Source organism: Artibeus jamaicensis, unplaced genomic scaffold (genome assembly GCF_021234435.1).
Source record: "Artibeus jamaicensis isolate MK-2021 breed Jamaican fruit bat unplaced genomic scaffold, CSHL_Jam_final contig_465, whole genome shotgun sequence".
NCBI classification, from domain to species: Eukaryota; Metazoa; Chordata; class Mammalia; order Chiroptera; family Phyllostomidae; genus Artibeus; species Artibeus jamaicensis.
In genome coordinates, this window is record NW_026521843.1 from 23270487 (window position 1) to 23288213 (window position 17727).

The 17727-nt window shown below is 37.8% G+C and overlaps 1 protein-coding gene across 2 annotated transcripts in view; it reads right to left on the reverse strand.

Annotated features, from left to right (window-relative positions):
• SOS1 (SOS Ras/Rac guanine nucleotide exchange factor 1) overlaps positions 1–17727 on the reverse strand; it is a 118560-nt gene that overhangs the window by 100399 nt on the left and 434 nt on the right. The gene's annotated exons all lie outside the window — the stretch shown is intronic.

Below are 17727 nucleotides of genomic sequence, written 5' to 3' on the forward strand. Positions count from 1 at the left end.
CTTTATACTTTTTCTGTAAGACCTCCATTCCTCATCACTCCCTCTGAATTTTCTAATAGGTGTTAAGATGTCTCCAAGAAACTACTAATCTGCTCACTGTATTCCATTTGATGTGAGTTTATTCAGGGAAATCTATCCCATATCTCATTAACACATATCCTCTAAGATTTATCATCTCCATCATATATTTTCTTTGAGAGCAGAACAGAAGAGATATCTACAAGGGGAAATGTTGGTCAAAGAGTACAAAGGGCCCCATCACAGAGCTGATCTATAAAGCTTGGAAGGGGGGTTCGGCTGTTGTTCAGTGGGTTGGTTTTTTAGCTAATGAATCTCAAGGAAATTTCTGTCAAAACACCATCAGAATACAAACTAAGAAACAAGAGATTTCAGTGACTACACACATCAAGGAATATAATCTTTGACAAAATAGCTTGGGAAAGTCACTAAATAAACAGTAATACAGCCTTCAAAAATCAAGCAAAGAAGATAGCAAGCCCTGGGGAACAGAAAGAACATGATTTCAAGAGTTACCATATTATAATATTCAAATGTCCATTTTTTTAAAAAATAAATCACTAAGCATACAAAAAAAAGGAAATTAAAGTATGGTACATTCAAACAAACAAAACTGACAGAAACTGTCCTTGAGGAAGTTCAGACATCAAACTAAGTAGATAAAAAGTTTATAATAACTAACTAGAATATGCTCAAAGAACTTAAAAAGTGAGCAGATTACGGCACCTGTGGAATAACACCAAGTAGATAAAAATATGCATGTGGGAGTCCCAGAAGAAGAAGAGAGAGAAAGGTGCAGAAATCATATTGGAAAATAACAGCTGAAAATGCCCCAAATTTGATGAAATACATCAGTCTACAAATCCAAAAGTTCAATAAAATCCAAGCAAGATAAATTCCAAGAGACATACACTGAGACACATTATAAGCAAACTGTCCAAAGACAAAGAGAGAACCTTAAAAGTAGTAAGCAAAGGAAGTCTTTCAGGTACAAAGGAGCCTCACTAGATGAGCAGATCATTTCTCATCAGAAACAGTGGAGGCAAGAACACAGTAGAATGGCACATTTTTAGTGCTGGAAGAAATCTGTCAACCGAGAAATCTATATCTGGCAAAACTGTCCTTCAAAATAAGGTACAAATTAAGATGTTCCATGATAAAAAGCTGAGGGAGTTCTCTACCATTCTACCTGCCTGACAATAAATCTTAAAAAAAGAGTCCTTCAGGTTGAAATGAGAGGGCACTAAACAGTAACTCAAAGCCACCGGAAGAAATAAAGGTCTCTGGTAAAGGTAAACACATTGACAAATATAAAAAGGTAGTATTATTGTGTGTTTGTAACAAAGTTTGTAACTCCACTTTGTATTTCTCCTGGATTTACATTCCCATTACAAGAAGGAAGGAAGGGAGGGAGGGAGGGAGGGAGGGGCGTCTATAATGTAAAGGAAAAGTAAAACTATTTTTGCTATTTGTAGATGAAATAATCCTGTATATAGAAAAATAAATACCAAAAAATCTACAAGAAAGTTACCAAAGCTAGTAAACTAATTCAGCAAAGTTACAGGACAAAACTAACACATAAAAGAGTTATGTTTCTATACACCTACAATGTACAACCTGAAAATTATTAATGTAATTCCATTAGCAGCTAAAAGAATTATATATAACATCTAAAAGAATAAAATACCTAAGAACAGATTAAATCAAGGAGGTAAAAAACTTTTATCCTGAACACTATAAAACACTGTTGAAGAAAATTAAAGATGATCTAAAGAAATCTAGATCTAAAGACATCCTATGTTTCATCAGGAGGAAGACAATACTGTCAATACTATCAAAACAATCTACAGATTTAATGCAATCCTTACCAAAATTGCAATAGCCTTTTGTAGATATTGCCATTCTCAAATTTATATGAAATTGCAAAGGGCACTAAATAGCCAAAAAAAATAAGAAAGGCACTTCCTGATTTCAAAACTTAATACACAATTCTACAGTAACATCAGTGTGGTAGTGTCATAAAGATAGACACTTAGACCAATGGAATAGAATTATGGCAACAGAAATAAATTTGTGCATTATGATCAACTGATTTTTGACAAAGATGCCAGGTCTATCCTAAGGATAAGGACCAATTCATTTAACAAATGGTGTTGGAACAACTGGATTTCCACATAAAACAAAACAAAACAAAACAAAAAACAAGTGAAACTGGACACCTAACACACCAAATACAAAATCAAGTCTAAAGTGGATCCATGACCTAAATACATAAAAGCTAAAACCATAAATTTAGAAGAAAATGTAAGGGTAAATCTTCATGACTGTGGGTTTGGAAATGGATTCTTAGATATGACACCAAAAGTACAACCAATGAAAGAAAAATCTTTTAAATTGAACTTTATCAAAATTAAAAACTTTTGTGCTCAGAACATCATCAATACACTGAAAGAAAACTTTTTGGTTGGGTTTGAATGGGAGACAATATTTATAAGTCATATGTCCAATAAGGGTCTAATAGCAATAACATTTAATTATCTCCTAAAATTCAACAACAAAAATACAAGCTAATTTTACAATGGGCAACAGACCTGAATAGACATTTCTCCAAACACGATAAATAAATGCCCAGCAAGCACATGTAAAGATGCTTATCATCATTAGTCATTAGGGAAATACAAATTCAAACCAAGAGCACAATGAGATCATTTCACACCAACTAAGATGGCAATTAAAAATATATATAACAAATGTAGGTGAGGATATAGAGAATTGAAACCTTTGTGCATTACTGGCAGGAATGTAAAATGGGGCAGCTGCTGTATGGCAGTTCCTCTAAAAGCTCAACACAGCATTACCAGATGACCCAGAAACTCTATTTCTTGCGATATACCCAAAAGAATTGAACACAGGGCCTCAAACAGTTACTTATATACCAGTATTTATTGTAGTATTATTCACGATAGCCAATGGTAGAAATGACTCAACAGATAAGTGGATAAACAAACATGGTAAATATGTATAGTGAAATATTAGTTAGTCTTAAAAAAGAATGAAATTCTGATATACATTACTTGAATGAACCTTAAAGACATTATGCTACATGAAATAAGTGTGACACAAAATGACAAATATTATATTATTCCACTTATATTTAATATATAGAATAGGCAAATTCATAGAGACAGAAAGTAGATTAGAGGTTACCAGGAGCTGGGGGAAGGGAGAGTGGGGAGTTATTGCTTAATGTGTACAGAGTTTCTGTTTGGGATGATGAAAAACTTTTAGTAGTGATGGTTGCACAACACTCTGAATGCAGTTATTGGCACTGAATTAATACACTTAAAATGGCAAAAATGACTAATTTTATGTAAAATATATATATATATTTATAATTAAGTTATTCAATATATGCACAGAAATCAGACTCCTACCCAAATTTTTACACAAAATACCTGCATGTAATTATTAGGAAGGGCAATGCATTATAAATTAATGGGCCGTACATAGAAATAAATTTATGTGCAAATGGTTTAGATTATAAGTAAAACAGAAAATGGAACCTGTCTGTATAGAAAGGGAAAACTGTTTCCCTAACTATAAAATAATAATTGGAATTTAAGTTAGCTTATTATAAAAAGTCTATTAATTAAAATACCAAAACTTTTAAAATACTTCTTTTGTCCAGTGTACACCCAATGTTTAACTCCAATGGAAGGTTTAACTCCAGTGGAAGGTTTCCAGAATTTGACTTTATGAGAAAGTTCTTTTACTGATTTGTTTTCGCCTGCTTTGAGGTAGCCCAGACTAAAAAGGAAAGTCAACAAGCAGTCATCTTCATGGCTACATCGATGCACTACTCAGGGATCCACTGAAATGCTTAAAGTGTTCCTGATTCACTAGTTCAGGCAGTAATAATATGGGCATCATTTGCATTGTTTCCTTTTGTCTTTGCTTTGTTTGTGGTTTTGTATCAAGGTTTAATTATGAAATAAACTTCAATATGAAATGTAAACTTTATTTGATAACTACTAAAGCAAACGGTGTACTATTAGTAGCAGTAATTAATCTTTGACTTTTAGAACTTATTCTAAGATTTTTTTTTAAGCACAAGAGGTTTGGGGAAAACAAATTACCCACTCTAAGTGGAGAAAGGCTATAATTCAATTATCCTGAATCAGGCAATTTATAGCCAGAAATCACCCTGGCAGGCTATGAGAATGAGCCTCTCAGATCTCTACTACAAGGAATATAATCGACTGAGGGCCCCAGCTGGTGCACTCTGAAATCCATCACTGTGTTTGAGTAGAGGCCACACTTCTCACCCGCTGCTCCCAGTCAATGACTGAGCATAGCAGGCACACACACTAAGGCAGGCATGCATTGGTATTAAGGCAAACCTGTCCTGGGTTTGAGGAATTCCTGCGATAGGCAACTTTCACTCAAGGACTTCCTGAGGCCTTGGTGAACAGCAGTCTAAGGCACTTTCACCCAAGACTCCTTCCTTCCTCATCTCTCTCCTTCACTTAGAGTCAGACTTGCCCCATGGCCTGATAATTCTCTTGACCTCCATCCTCATCTCCTCTTATAAGTACTTCCAGTAAATTTCTTGCATGCTTGATCCATCTTGGCATCTTCTTCTCCCTTGAAGCATGTTTTTTTTTTTTTAAACTAGCCATTTTAAAGGAATCATTGCTAATATATATAGCATTTGTTTCCCTATTTGCTAAAATAAAATACACTGCAAGTGACAATCCAATGCCTCTTGACTGTGAGGATCTCAACTACAACCCACATAACTCCATACATTAGTAGTATATTCTTTTTTAAAATATATTTTATTGATTATGCCATTACAGTTGTACCATTTCCCTCCTTCATTCCCCTCCACCCTGCACACCCCTCTCCCACCAGTCCCCCCCTTAGTTCATGTCCATGTGTCATAAGTTCCTTAGATTCTATATTTCCCACACTATTCTTGCCCTCCCCCCCGTCTATTTTCTACCTGCCATCTACACTACTTATTCTCTGTACCTTCTCCTCCCTTCTCCTCCTCCCACTCCCCTGTTGCTAATCCTCCATGTGATCTCCATTTCTATGGTTCTGCTCCTGATTTCGCTGTCCTCTTAGTTTGCTTTTGTTTTAGGTATGGTTGTTAATAACTGTGAGTTTGCTGTCCTTTCACTGTTTACATTTTTTATCTTCTTTTTCTTAGATAAATCCCTTCAACATTTCATATAATAAGGGCTTGGTGATGATGAACTCCTTGAATTTGACCTTATCTGAGAAGCACTTTATCTGCCCTTCCATTCTAAATGAAAGCTTTGCTGGATAGAGCAATCTTGGATGTAGGTCTTTGGATTTCATGACTTGGAATACTTCTTTCTAGCCCCTTCTTGCCTGGAAGGTCTCTTTTGAGAAATCAGCTAACAGTCTGATGGGAACTCCTTTGTAGGTGACTGTCCCCTTATCTCTTGCTGCTTCTAGGATTCTCTCCTTCATTTTAATCTTGGCTAATGTAATGATGATGTGCCTTGGTGTGTTTCTTCTTGGGTCCAACTTCTTTGGGACTCTCTGAGCTTCCTGGATTTCCTGGAAGTCTATCTCCTTTGCCAGATTGGGGAAGTTCTTCTTATTATTAGTTCAAATAAGTTTCCCACTTGTTGCTGTTCCTCTTCCCATTCTAGTATCCCTATAATTTGAATGTTGGAATGTTTAAAGATGTCCTGGAGGTTTCTAAGCCTCTCCTCATTTTTTTTAATTCTTGTTTCTTCGTTCTTTTCTGTTTGGTCATTTTTTTCTTCCTTCTGGTTCACTCCATTGATTTGAGTCCCTATTTTCTTCCCATCACTATAGGTTTCCTGTGCATTTCCCTTCATTTCAATTAGTTTCGCCTTCATTTGTTCCTCGAATTTGTGACTAAAATCAACCAGTTCTGTGAGCATCCTGATCACCAGTGTTTTGAACTGTGCATCTGATAGGTTTGCTATCTCTTGGTCACTTAGAAGTATTGACTCTGGGGATTTGAGCTGTTCCTCCTGAGCCATAATGTTCTGGTCTGTTCGCACCTGTTATGTATGAGGGGTGGAGCCTTAGGTGTTCACCAGGGTAGGGTGGCGACCCAGTTGCTGGGTTGAGACGCTGTATGTGGGGGCGGGGTCAGAGAGGGGCAATGGTGTTTGTTCTGCTCTGTCTAGGATTTCGATCTCCTCTGCTGCTTCCAGTAAGCAAATTGGGCCCTTCTGCTGCTGGTTCCTGGGTGTGTGGGCTTGTGCACCCTCCAGGACCCTGTAGGTCTCTCCAACAAACTCTCTGTAAGCCTGGGAGCTTCTTCCGTCACCTAAAGTTTTTCCAGTTGGTGCTTTTAGGCTTTAATTCCTGTCCCTGGGGCCCTAGCCTGAGCAGTCTGTCTCACTGCTCGCTCCTTCACCTGGTTTATCTGTGCACGAAAGGGTGACTGCGGTCAGCCAGCTGCCTTGTGCCCTCACTGGGTCCGCCCATTGCCACCCCAGACCTGGGATCTGCCAACTGCCTCCTGCATTCCTGGGTCATGGCCACTTTTTTCTGCGTGACTCTGTTCCACCAGCTGCTGACTCTGTCCCTCTTACTGGTCTGGCTGAATGGTTCATTGTTGTTGGACTTCTGTACAGTTCAATTTTCTGTGTTTTGGTTGCGTTTTTTTTTTTTTTTAAGATTTTATTTATTTATCTTTAGAGGGGAAGGGAAAGAGAGAGGGAGAGAAACATTGATGTATGGTTGCCTCTCACACATCCCGGGCTGGGAACTGGCCTGCAACCCAGGCATGTGCCCTGACTGGGAATTGAACCACAATTGTCTGATTCGCAGGCCCGCATTCAATCCACTGAGCTACACCAGCCAGGGGCTTGGTTGCGTTTTTGTTACTAAAATTTTGTTGTCTTTAAATTTGGTTGTGCGAAGAGGCACAGTGTTTCCACCTATGCCTCCATCTTGGCTGGAAGTTTAGTAGTATATTCTTGAGGGGACAGACTCAGAACCACATGCAATTTGACAAATATGTACTATGCACCTGCTGTACATGAGAAATATGTTAAGCATTATAGGGAATACAAAGGTGAGAAGGAATCTACTCTTGCCCTTGACTAACTCCCAATTTAAAGGAAGAGAGAAACCACAGATACAAATTGTAAAGAGCAGACTGCCATCAAATGCTAAAATTAAGGTACATAGTACTAAGGAAATGAAGAGGTTCATTCTACTTAGGGGATGGAGTTATAGTAGGAAGTCTTTGTAGAGGAGATGGCATTTGAATTATACTTCCAAAAACATCATTAGAGCCTTCAGTTTAATACCTGCCTGTAATTAATGAGAACAGTCCAACAAAGACGCCTCCGATGCTTACCATACTTGGCTATCCCCAAAGTATAATAAATCTGTCCTATCACAATTTTCTCACCTCTCTTTCCAAGTCCTGATGGTTTTCCTTAGTTCCCTTCCAAGTGTACTCCTTTCCCAGTATTCTCTTTCATCACTACTACCACTTACACTTCTAAGCCAGAAACCTGGGAATCAGCTCTGACTCCTTTCTCTCTCACTAGCCTGTCATTTAATCACTAATCTACCTCTAATTCTGAAATCTGTCCACTTTCTCTATCCCCACAGCTATTGCCCTAGTCAAGACTACCATTATCCCTTCTGTGAACTGCTGCAAAATCTCTTAACTGGCCTTCTTGCCTGCAGTTCTGTTGCCATTTAATCCATGCTCTACAGAGCAGAGCATGTGACCCTTCAAAAGTCCAACGTAATTGTCAATACCCTGCTTCCAACCCTTAGGTGGTTCCCTACTGCTCACAAAATAAAATGCAACAATTTGGTTCACAAGATTCAGTCCCATGGTCCTGACTCCAGATATAGAGGACTCCTTAAATGCTCCTTGGACACCAAGGAGTTCTCCTTGGACACCAAGCCACCCAAGTCCTTGGAACACACTTCCTCCTCATGCTCACATAGCTAATTCCCACTTTTACTTAAAATGTCACCTCCATTACTCCCAAATATAAACCCATGAGGACAATCTTCTGGCTCCCTACTGCTACCCAAGACCATTACTTCTTGGCTCTTTCCTTTAGGACCTCTCTTTCCATTAACTCCTGCCTTTAAAATTCTCACATTTTTATGCAGCAGAACCTTTTTTTTCAAATGCAATCCTGTGCAGAGTGTCAATATGTAAAAGGGCTGAGCTTCTCAACTTAAAGTGAGGGGTTTCAAAGTCCTCTTCATTGAGCTGCCTTGTCTCTTTCCTGAATGCTAAGGTACAAGACAATTAGAACACCATTTTACGGTATTATACTGCCTTCTCAAAGGAAGCAACACAATGTAAAGAGCTATCTTTAAAGTTAGACAGATTTAGTCTCAAATCCTAATTCTCCTTATAAGATCTGGAGCAATTTGCCTCTCAGGATCCATTTTATCAGCTGTAAAACTCAGCAGTAAAAATTAACCACCTTGCAAAGTCAATGGATGGAACAGAGATAAGTATGTAAAGTGCCAAGCAAAGGGCCTAGAATACTGCCACACAGCAGAAACTCAATAAAATTCTATCTGCTATGGTTTATCCAGGAAATATAAGGTGGTTTTAACATTCAAATATCAATCAGTGCAATCTACTATATTGCTAGAATAAAGGAGAAAAACCTTAAGATCATTTTAACAGACATGGAAAAATCATTTGACAAAATTAAAACCCATTTATGGTTTAAAAAAACTCCAAACCCTTCAGAAAACTAAAAATGAAAGGGGAAATCCTCAATCTGACAAAGGGCACAAAAGAAACTAACAATTAACATCACACTTAATGATGAAATAATACAGGCTTTTTCCCTTAAGAGCAGGAAAATAGCAAAAATGACCACTTGTAATGGAACTCCTAGCCAGTAAAATAAGAAAAATAAATACAAATAAATAAATAAATAAATAAATAAATAAAAATTAGGCTGTCTCTATTTGCAGATGACATAATTATGTAAAAAAACAATTCTATGGACACTACAAAATGACTATCAGTGAGGTCAAAGAAACAAGCTCAATATACAAATCTGGCTGTATATTTATGTAGTCATATCAAACAATTAGAAAATAATTTTTAAACAATTTATAATAATATCAGAACCCAAAATATTTAGGATATTTTGGTTAAACTTAACCAAAGATATATAAGATTTCTACTCTGAAATTACAGTGTTGCTAAAATTAAAAAGTCTAAATAAATGTAGAGATATGCCATATTCATAGATTCAAAGATTTAATATTATTAAAATGTTAATCCCCCCAAGTGATCTATTTATTCAATGCCAATGCCATAGCAATCAAAATCTTACAAAGATTTTTTTTGTCAGACATTGACAGGTGGGTAAAAAATTTATATTGAAATGCAAAATCCAGAAACAGCAAAACAGTATTTTAAAAGAAGAACAAAATAGGAATGTTTATACCACCTAACTTCAAGATTTACTATACAAATCTACAGTAATTAATAGTGTGATACTGGAATAAAGATTAAATAGATAGATCAGTGAAACAGAATGGAGAGCCTATCTAAATATATATTTACATAAATAAATATTATATATTCATTTAATTTTCACAAAAAAACATCGATACAATGAAACAGGGAAAGGAAAGTTTTCAACAAACAGTTCTAAAATAACTACATATCAGCATTAAAAAATTAACCTAAAGTCCCAACTGGTGTGGCTCAGATGGTGTGGCATCATCCCACAAAGTGAAAGGTTTGCTGATTTGATTCCTGGTCAGGGCACATGCCTAGGTTGTGGGTTCGGTCCCCTGGTTGGGGCACATACAAAAGGCGACTGATCCATGTTTCTTTCTCACTCTGATGTTTTCACCCCTCTCTCCCTTCCTACCCCTCTCTTAAAAATTAAATTATGTTTATAATTTTTTAAAAATAAAATAACTTTTAAAATGAGCCTCAATTCTTACCTCATGTTATACACAACAATTAATCTGAAATGGACCAAGGATTATGTAAGATAAAACTATAAAACTTTTAGAAAACAGTTAGAGTAACTTCATGACCTGGTGGTAGACAAGGGGTTTTTGGATACAGAGAGCAATAACCTTAAAAGAAAAAAACTGATAAATTTGACTCAATCAGCCCTGGCAGGTGAGGCTCATTTGGCTGGTGTGTCGTCTGCAGTAACCAAAAGGTTGTGGGTTCCATTCCCCACTGAGGCACATGCCTGGGCTGCGGTTCCATCCCCCAGCCCTGATGTGACCCCAGGTTAGAGCGCAAATGGGAGGCAACCAATTGATGCTTCTCTGTTGCACTGATGCTTCTATCTCTACCTTCCTCTCTCCCTTCCTCTCTCTCTAAAAAGCAATGCAAAAAATGTCCTTGGGTGAGGAAGAAATTGACTATCAATATTTAAAACTTCTACTCATCAAAAAACACTATTAAGAAAATGAACAGACAAGCCACAGGCTAGAAGAAAAAATTCATAAAACATTCCTAATAAAAGACAGTTATTCAGGATATATAACTCAATACTAAATACTCTTACAACGAAATACTAAAAAAACACACACCACATTTTTTAAGTGGGCAACATATTTATGCATACAGTGCCCAAAGGAAGATATACAAATGGTCAAAAAGAACATGAATAAGTGCTCAATGTCATTTGTAATCAGGATAATGCAAATTAAAACCACAATGAGTTACTACTACACACTTATCACAGTGACTAAAAGGCTAGGAACACCAAATATTGGCAAGGATGTCGAGCAATTCGTACTCTCATACATTATTGGTAGGAATGCAAAATGGGTACGGCCACTTTGAGAAAAGGTCTAGTAGTTTCTTCTCCTGGTATGTACCCAAGAGAAATGAAAACATCTGTCTACAAAAAGAAACAGACTTGCATAAGAATATTCAAGGCAGCTTTATCCATAATACCCCAAACTGGAAACCTCCCAGGTAACCATCTACTTGATAAATAAACTGACATATTTATATGATAGAAAAAAGAACTGAATTCTTCATCAACACAACCTCAAAAGCCTTACCAAAAATATACACTGTATGATTCTATATATGACCTTCTGGAATAGATAGGTCTATGGTAGAATAATAAACGATGAGAACAGCATTTACTTCTCGGAGGTTGGGGCAGGGAATGACTGAAAGGAACACAAAGGAAATTTTCCAAGTGACAGTAATATTTGATATCTTGGTAAAGGTTTGGGTTGCATTCACTTTTTGAAAACTCATTAAATGGCAAAATTAATATCTGTATATTCCAGTGCATATACATTTTACCCAATTAACAAAAAGAACCATAAATAAATTCTGAACTCTAGTTAATGACATGCATGCTGAAATGTTTAAGGGTGAAGTATTCTGATGTTTGCAACTTACTTTGAAATGCACCCTACTGCACTGTTGGTGGAAATGCAGATTGGTGCAGCCACTGTGGAAAACAATATGGAATTTCTTGAAAAACATTAAAAATGGAACTGCCTTTTGCCTCAGTGATTCCACTGTTGGGAATATAGCCTAAGAATCCCAAAATAGCAATTCAAACCAACTTACCCACCCTTGTGTCTATAAGGGTGTTTATCACTATTTACAATAGCCAAGTGCTGGAAACAGCTTAAGTGCTCATCAGTAGATGAGGAGATCAAAAAACTGTAATACATGTACGCAATGGAGTACTATACAGCAGACAAAAAGATGAAACTACTACCTTTTGAGATAGCATAGATAGAACTGGAGAATATTATGCTAAGTGAAATAAGTCAGTAAAAGAGAAATACTGTATGATCTCACTCACAAGAGGAATCTAATGAATAAAATAAACTAATAAGCAAAACAGAACCAGAGGCATGGAAACATGGAAGAGATTGACAGTGGCCAGAGGGGAGGAGAAAAGGGAATAATGGTGGAGAGAAGGGGAAGGGACTAGTTAAAGAACATGTGCGAATGACCCATGGACATGGACCATGGTGTAGGGATTGACTGTGAAAGCAGAGGCTGGGCTGAGTGGAGGAGGGCAAAGAGGGGGCAACTGGGACAACTATAACAGAATAACAACAAAAAATTTTTTAAAAGAAATACATCAAAACATAAGATTGATTGGTAAATGGATGGAGGGATGGATAAGCTTGTGCTGGGTATATGGATATTTACAATTCTTTCAACTTTTCTGCACATTTAAAACTTTTCATAATAAAATGTTGGATAAAAAACTTGATCACATGACAAAAATATTTTAAAGTGAAGTGCCGTTTTTTTTCTATTCCATTTATGACCACAATAAATAACATATTACGGGGAGTAGGGAGGAGCTGCCACTTTCATCACTACTTGGTTAAGCGCCCTCCCTGCCCTGATTTTGGACCTCTCTGCCACTGCTGGACCACAGTCTTCCTCTCCACGCATGTGTTACAGAATCCCCGTGGACTCCATCATCATCCACGTATGCAACTCGTCATTCAATACACCGACTTCAGAGCTTCCAATTACCTAATCTCCTTCACCTGTGGAATCTTAAAACTCTAAAATAGAATAATCATCACCTCTAACTATAGTTCCCTATTTGTTCCCAATACCCTCCACTTCCAATGTATCAAGACTTTTAATCCATGGAGCCCCCATTTACACCTCCATTACTTCTCTTGTACTTTCACTTCCTCTCTATCACCTGAAATACACATATCTTCTCAGTCCCCGCTGCAGCCACCTGCGCCCAGCTATCCCTCTCCACCCATTTACTTGAACGAATGAGTGCTGCTGGAGGAAAAGCTCACAACCACCAGACCAATAAATGCTACTCCAAATTTACGGTCTCCACACTCAGCACTGCGCAGCAGTTCCTTCTAATTCACTGGTTGGCTCCTTCTGCACACTCCAGAGCAGCAATTCCAAAATTTAATCACACTTCTTAAACTCCTTACTCATTTCTCTTTCTGCACTCTATGTAAAGGATCTTGCCTTTCACTTCATCATCCAAGTAGAGGCTACCTAGCATGAACTCCGTGCTTTTCGACTTACAAACCCATTTTTATCTCTTTCACACCCATTTCAGAAGAAAGGATGGTAGCATAACATGGTGTTTAAAAATGCAGATTCTGTAACCAAGTTGCCCTTTCTAAACCTCAGTTTCCTCTCTTGTAAAATGGAGGCAATAGTAGTACCCTGTGAGAATTAGAGAACGTATGTGAGGCACTTAAAATACTACGGCAAATACTTCAAAACAAATTCCATGTTTGCATTCCTGAGCTCATCTTCTTGTTCAGTCTTTCACCAGCATTCTCTAAAAGCTCCTTCCCCCAATGCTCCTAACACATACCAGTTTCTCTCACCTTCAAATAAAAACAGAAATGTCTTCCCCAATCTTGAATCCCCTTCTTGCCACAGAAGTATCTCTTCCAAGCTTCTAGAAAGAATAATCTCAAAAAAAGCCTTTTGTCCTTGCTATTCTTTTTCCATGCTCTTCCATCTTCTACCCTCGTACTGAAACTGCTAAAACGAAGTGACCCTTTAGCTGTCAGATCTAATACTTTTCAGGTACCTTGTTTGACTTTTCTGTAGCCTGGCACATTAATGACTCCTCTTGAAACTCCCTCTTTTCTCAACTTTTCAGACACTAGGGTGTCATTCCTTCTTAATTTCCTTTCCTTCTGCTCCCCCCTCCACACTACTGTCCACTCTCTCCCCCAGTTCCAATGTCAACCCCATTTCGGTCTTACTTCTAATCATTTTCAGTGGGTGGCCTAATCTACTTTTTTTTAACACCTTCTTTGAAGTACAACTGACATACAATAAATTGCATGTATCTAAGCTGTATACTCTGTTAAATTTTAACATATGTATATAACCCTGCAACAATTAGCACAATAAAGACAAATGAATATAAAAGCCTACCCCCTCCAAACAACTACTGACCTGCTTTTTGTCACTGTAGATTAGTTTTCATTTTCTAGAATTTCATATAAATAGAATTATACAGTATATACTTTTCTTCAAAGTCTGGATTTTTTCATTTGGCTTAATTATTCTGAAATTCAGCCATGTTGTCATGTGTATCAATACCTCATTCTTTGTATTTCTGAGTAGTATCCCGATATATGGCAATACCACAGTTCGGGTATTTGTTTATCTGTTGACGAACATTTGGGTTGTTTCTACTTTTTTGCTGAACAAAGCTGCCATGAACACTCATGTGTAAGCCTGTGTAAGAACAGGCTTAATCTATTCCTATGGCTTTACCTAGAAGTCCCAAATCTGCTTCACCAGATACCAACAACCAACTGCCAGTTTGACGAGTCCACCTGGATAACCTGAAAGGGCTCTTAAGTCAACATGTCGACAACTTGTCCTGCTATGCTGCTGTCCCCACCCCGATAACAGGATTTCCTACCTTCTCTATCCTAACTAAAGGCACTCAAATCAAAAGCTTAAGACTCTTTCTGCTCCCCTACCACTTCCCTCAATCACTCAGCGAGTCTCTCAATTCTGCCTTTTAAACATCTCAAATAAAATTCACCCCACATGTCCATCCTAGTTCAAATGCACTCTTAGTTCAAATGCAAATCATTTCTTACCTGGACTACTAAACTAGCCTTCTAACTCTTGTCCTCACCTAGGGTCTCGTCTTCTCCAATCCATTTTCTATTCCATGCCCAAAGTGAATTAAAGTGAATTTTCCAAAATTCAAATCTGATGTTACTCCCCTATTTAAAATTCCTCAATGACTTCTATCTCCTCAAGATAAAATTCAAACTCCTTAGCTTAACATACAAAAAAATTCTCTATCAACCAGTTTCCTCTCCACACTCATCCTCTGCCACGTCCCATCATGTTCTAACTTTGTCACTTCTGCATGATATCATTTACCTTTTTATCCTTAGTGCTGAGAGCAATAGTTGGTCTGCAATGGGCATCATCATAAATTTGTGCAATAAAAAAGATAGGACTTAGAGTTGTAGATACGACAAGACATTCTGGGCATATTCAGGGAAAGCAGTAGTCCAGACTGGCTGAAGCATAAAGAATATAAAAGATTATGGCAGACAGCCTAGTCAGAAGAGCAGGATAAAGCCATATCATCTATCACCATCAATTTCATGCTAAAGAATATGCATTTCATCCTATGCCCTCAAAAGACATCAACAGTTCTGAACAAAAGGGTGACATGTTCAGAAGTGTATTATCACTTCTGAAATTTAAAAAGTAGATAAAGGAGAGGTGAGGGTCAGTTAAGGGGCTGCCCCAGTAGTCTGAGAAAAAGAACTCAGAGCATTTTGAATAAGAGGGAATAGATCAAAAGAACATGTCAAAGGGGAGTGAATCTGGATGTGGGCAGTAATGCAAAGAAAGAACTCAGAGGCGACTCCAAAGTTTTGAACCACTCAAATAAAATACAGAAATAAAGTCATTAATTAAGAGGAAGATTTTTTTTAATGGTAGGTACAAGGGATGGAGGTGATGACTTTAGTTTGAGTATTCACTCATCCATTCATCCAAATTTAAGTGCATATTAAGTGTCAGGCACGGCATGGATGGAGGATAAAATTAGGGTTAAAATGTCATCCTTGTTCTCAAGGACCCTCCAATCTAGTTGGGGAGGAGCAGGGGTAGGGGGACAAATATATAGAAACCGAAAATTCATTGTTAAGTGCTACGCTAGGGTGCTAAAAGAAAATACAGACTTTCCAACTCAGCACTGAAGATTTGATAAAAGATACGACGAGGTTACATTAGTCCAAAAGGATGAGCAATGTTAGGCCAGGCAAAGGGCAGTCCAGATGAAGAGAACATTTCCAAAGAGGCTCAGGCAAGATAACACAAGTTGGGTCCATCTGCAAACAATGCAGTAAGTCTCAAGGAAGAATTCAAGATATGGAGATAGCCACTCCCAATGTCTAGCAGGCAGATGAAAATGCAGGTTTTGAGCCACCAAGAGCAGATCCAGATGTGAAATACACTTTCAACCTTGTCTTAGGTGACTTAGAATTATTGTCCATAGATATTTTGAATAAGGACTGGAAAAACCTTACATATCATCTAGATTGTGAACATTTCCACCTCTTCCCATCACTTCTACTGTCCTCCAAGGGTATCTCTGCTTAAAGTCAAAGCTGGCTTATGTAAATAACCAAAGAGAACTGGTGGGAACTTTAGTAAACTGGAAATACTACACACTATGTCCAAAAAGAACAGCTCTAGCAGTTTACTGCCTTGCTTGAATTCAGGCCCAAAGTGGAGAAAGCCTCCTATTCTTTAAGAAAAGCTCAAAATTCAGATTCTGTGTAATATGTCCCATTTTTTAAACATTGGCAACTAATTACATTAAAATTAAAATAACATGGTGTCCACCAAACATAATTCTTCCGTGGACATGATTCTTTTGTGGCCACCAGTGTGGATGAGTTAGACCTGGTCTGCCAAGTCCTACAATGCTCTTTTCACTTCTTCCTAGGCCCCTCGACTGACAGCGTATCTTGGTGGTCCCCTAGGGTAGGCATTGCTGGCTTCCAAACAAAATAGCCCAAAATTGGTATGTTTTATGAGTTCTTTTGTATATCAACAATTTTTCTGTCTCCTCTGTACCGTGGTCAGGATATCAATCAGGTCTAGCATCACTAAGACCTCTTACTCACCTTTTATTACAAGTAAAGATGTCAAACGTACAGGTAAAGCAAAAGTAAATAGAGTGAAAGCCTGATGGCATTTCTAATGAAGAAAATATTCAGACATATAGCATCTCTTTGGTTTTCTTTGAAAAACAATATCACAGAGGTGTCTGTGACTACTCAGACACCCAGACACCTGAGAGGAAAAGTCATGAATTTGTATCTGATATACATGAGCAAATTTTGCTAACAAACCAAACAGTTTCCACTGTAAGGCACCAAGAGGGGGAGAGGGAAACCAGGACAAAAGGGAAAGTAAAAGTTGCTGGCTTCTGAGAAGTATCAGACACCTTTTAAGACCCAATTCTTTAAATGGTAAATGTTTAGAATAAAAAGTACACCCAAAATCTCAACTTTCAGTAGGGGTAAAAATATATTTTTACCAGAATACATGAAACACTGGTTGGGCAGCAAGAAATTGGGATTTAAAAACGTGATCAAAAGAGTAAAGCAACAGAAAAGGGAAAAGGCAAACAAAAAAATAGTCTGGTTATTTTTAATGTTCATTCAGACCAGTTCAAGATGTTTAAATATATTTGTCACAATGTTGCTTTAGAAGCTTTTAAAACGTATCAACGTTTCCTAAAACATTTAAAAAGTACAGATCGTGTTATGACTAGATAACAATGTGGCAAACTGGAACAAACACCAAAAGGTTAAAATTTCTAACCCACAAACCGAATGATAATACCAAGATTCTCAAACTCTAGAAAGAAGAGAAGCGCATGTGCCCCCGCCCCTGTTAATCGGAGTGGGGGAATTCGGGGCAGTGGACAGTGATTACAGAGGGTGAGCAAAGCAGGCCATATTTCTGCTGGCAGGCGAGCCCTGCAATTACTTAGAGCATGCATTATGGCCAGAGCACTCTTGAGCCCACTAAGACGAACAGACTGGACACCTAAAACCGGAGGCTGACAGCAGTTTCGGGGTAAGACCAAGAAGGCGGAAAAGTGGCCTGCTCTGACCTCCGCTGAAGACTAAGGCTCCTCCAACTCTGGTCTGTGAATCAGGGGG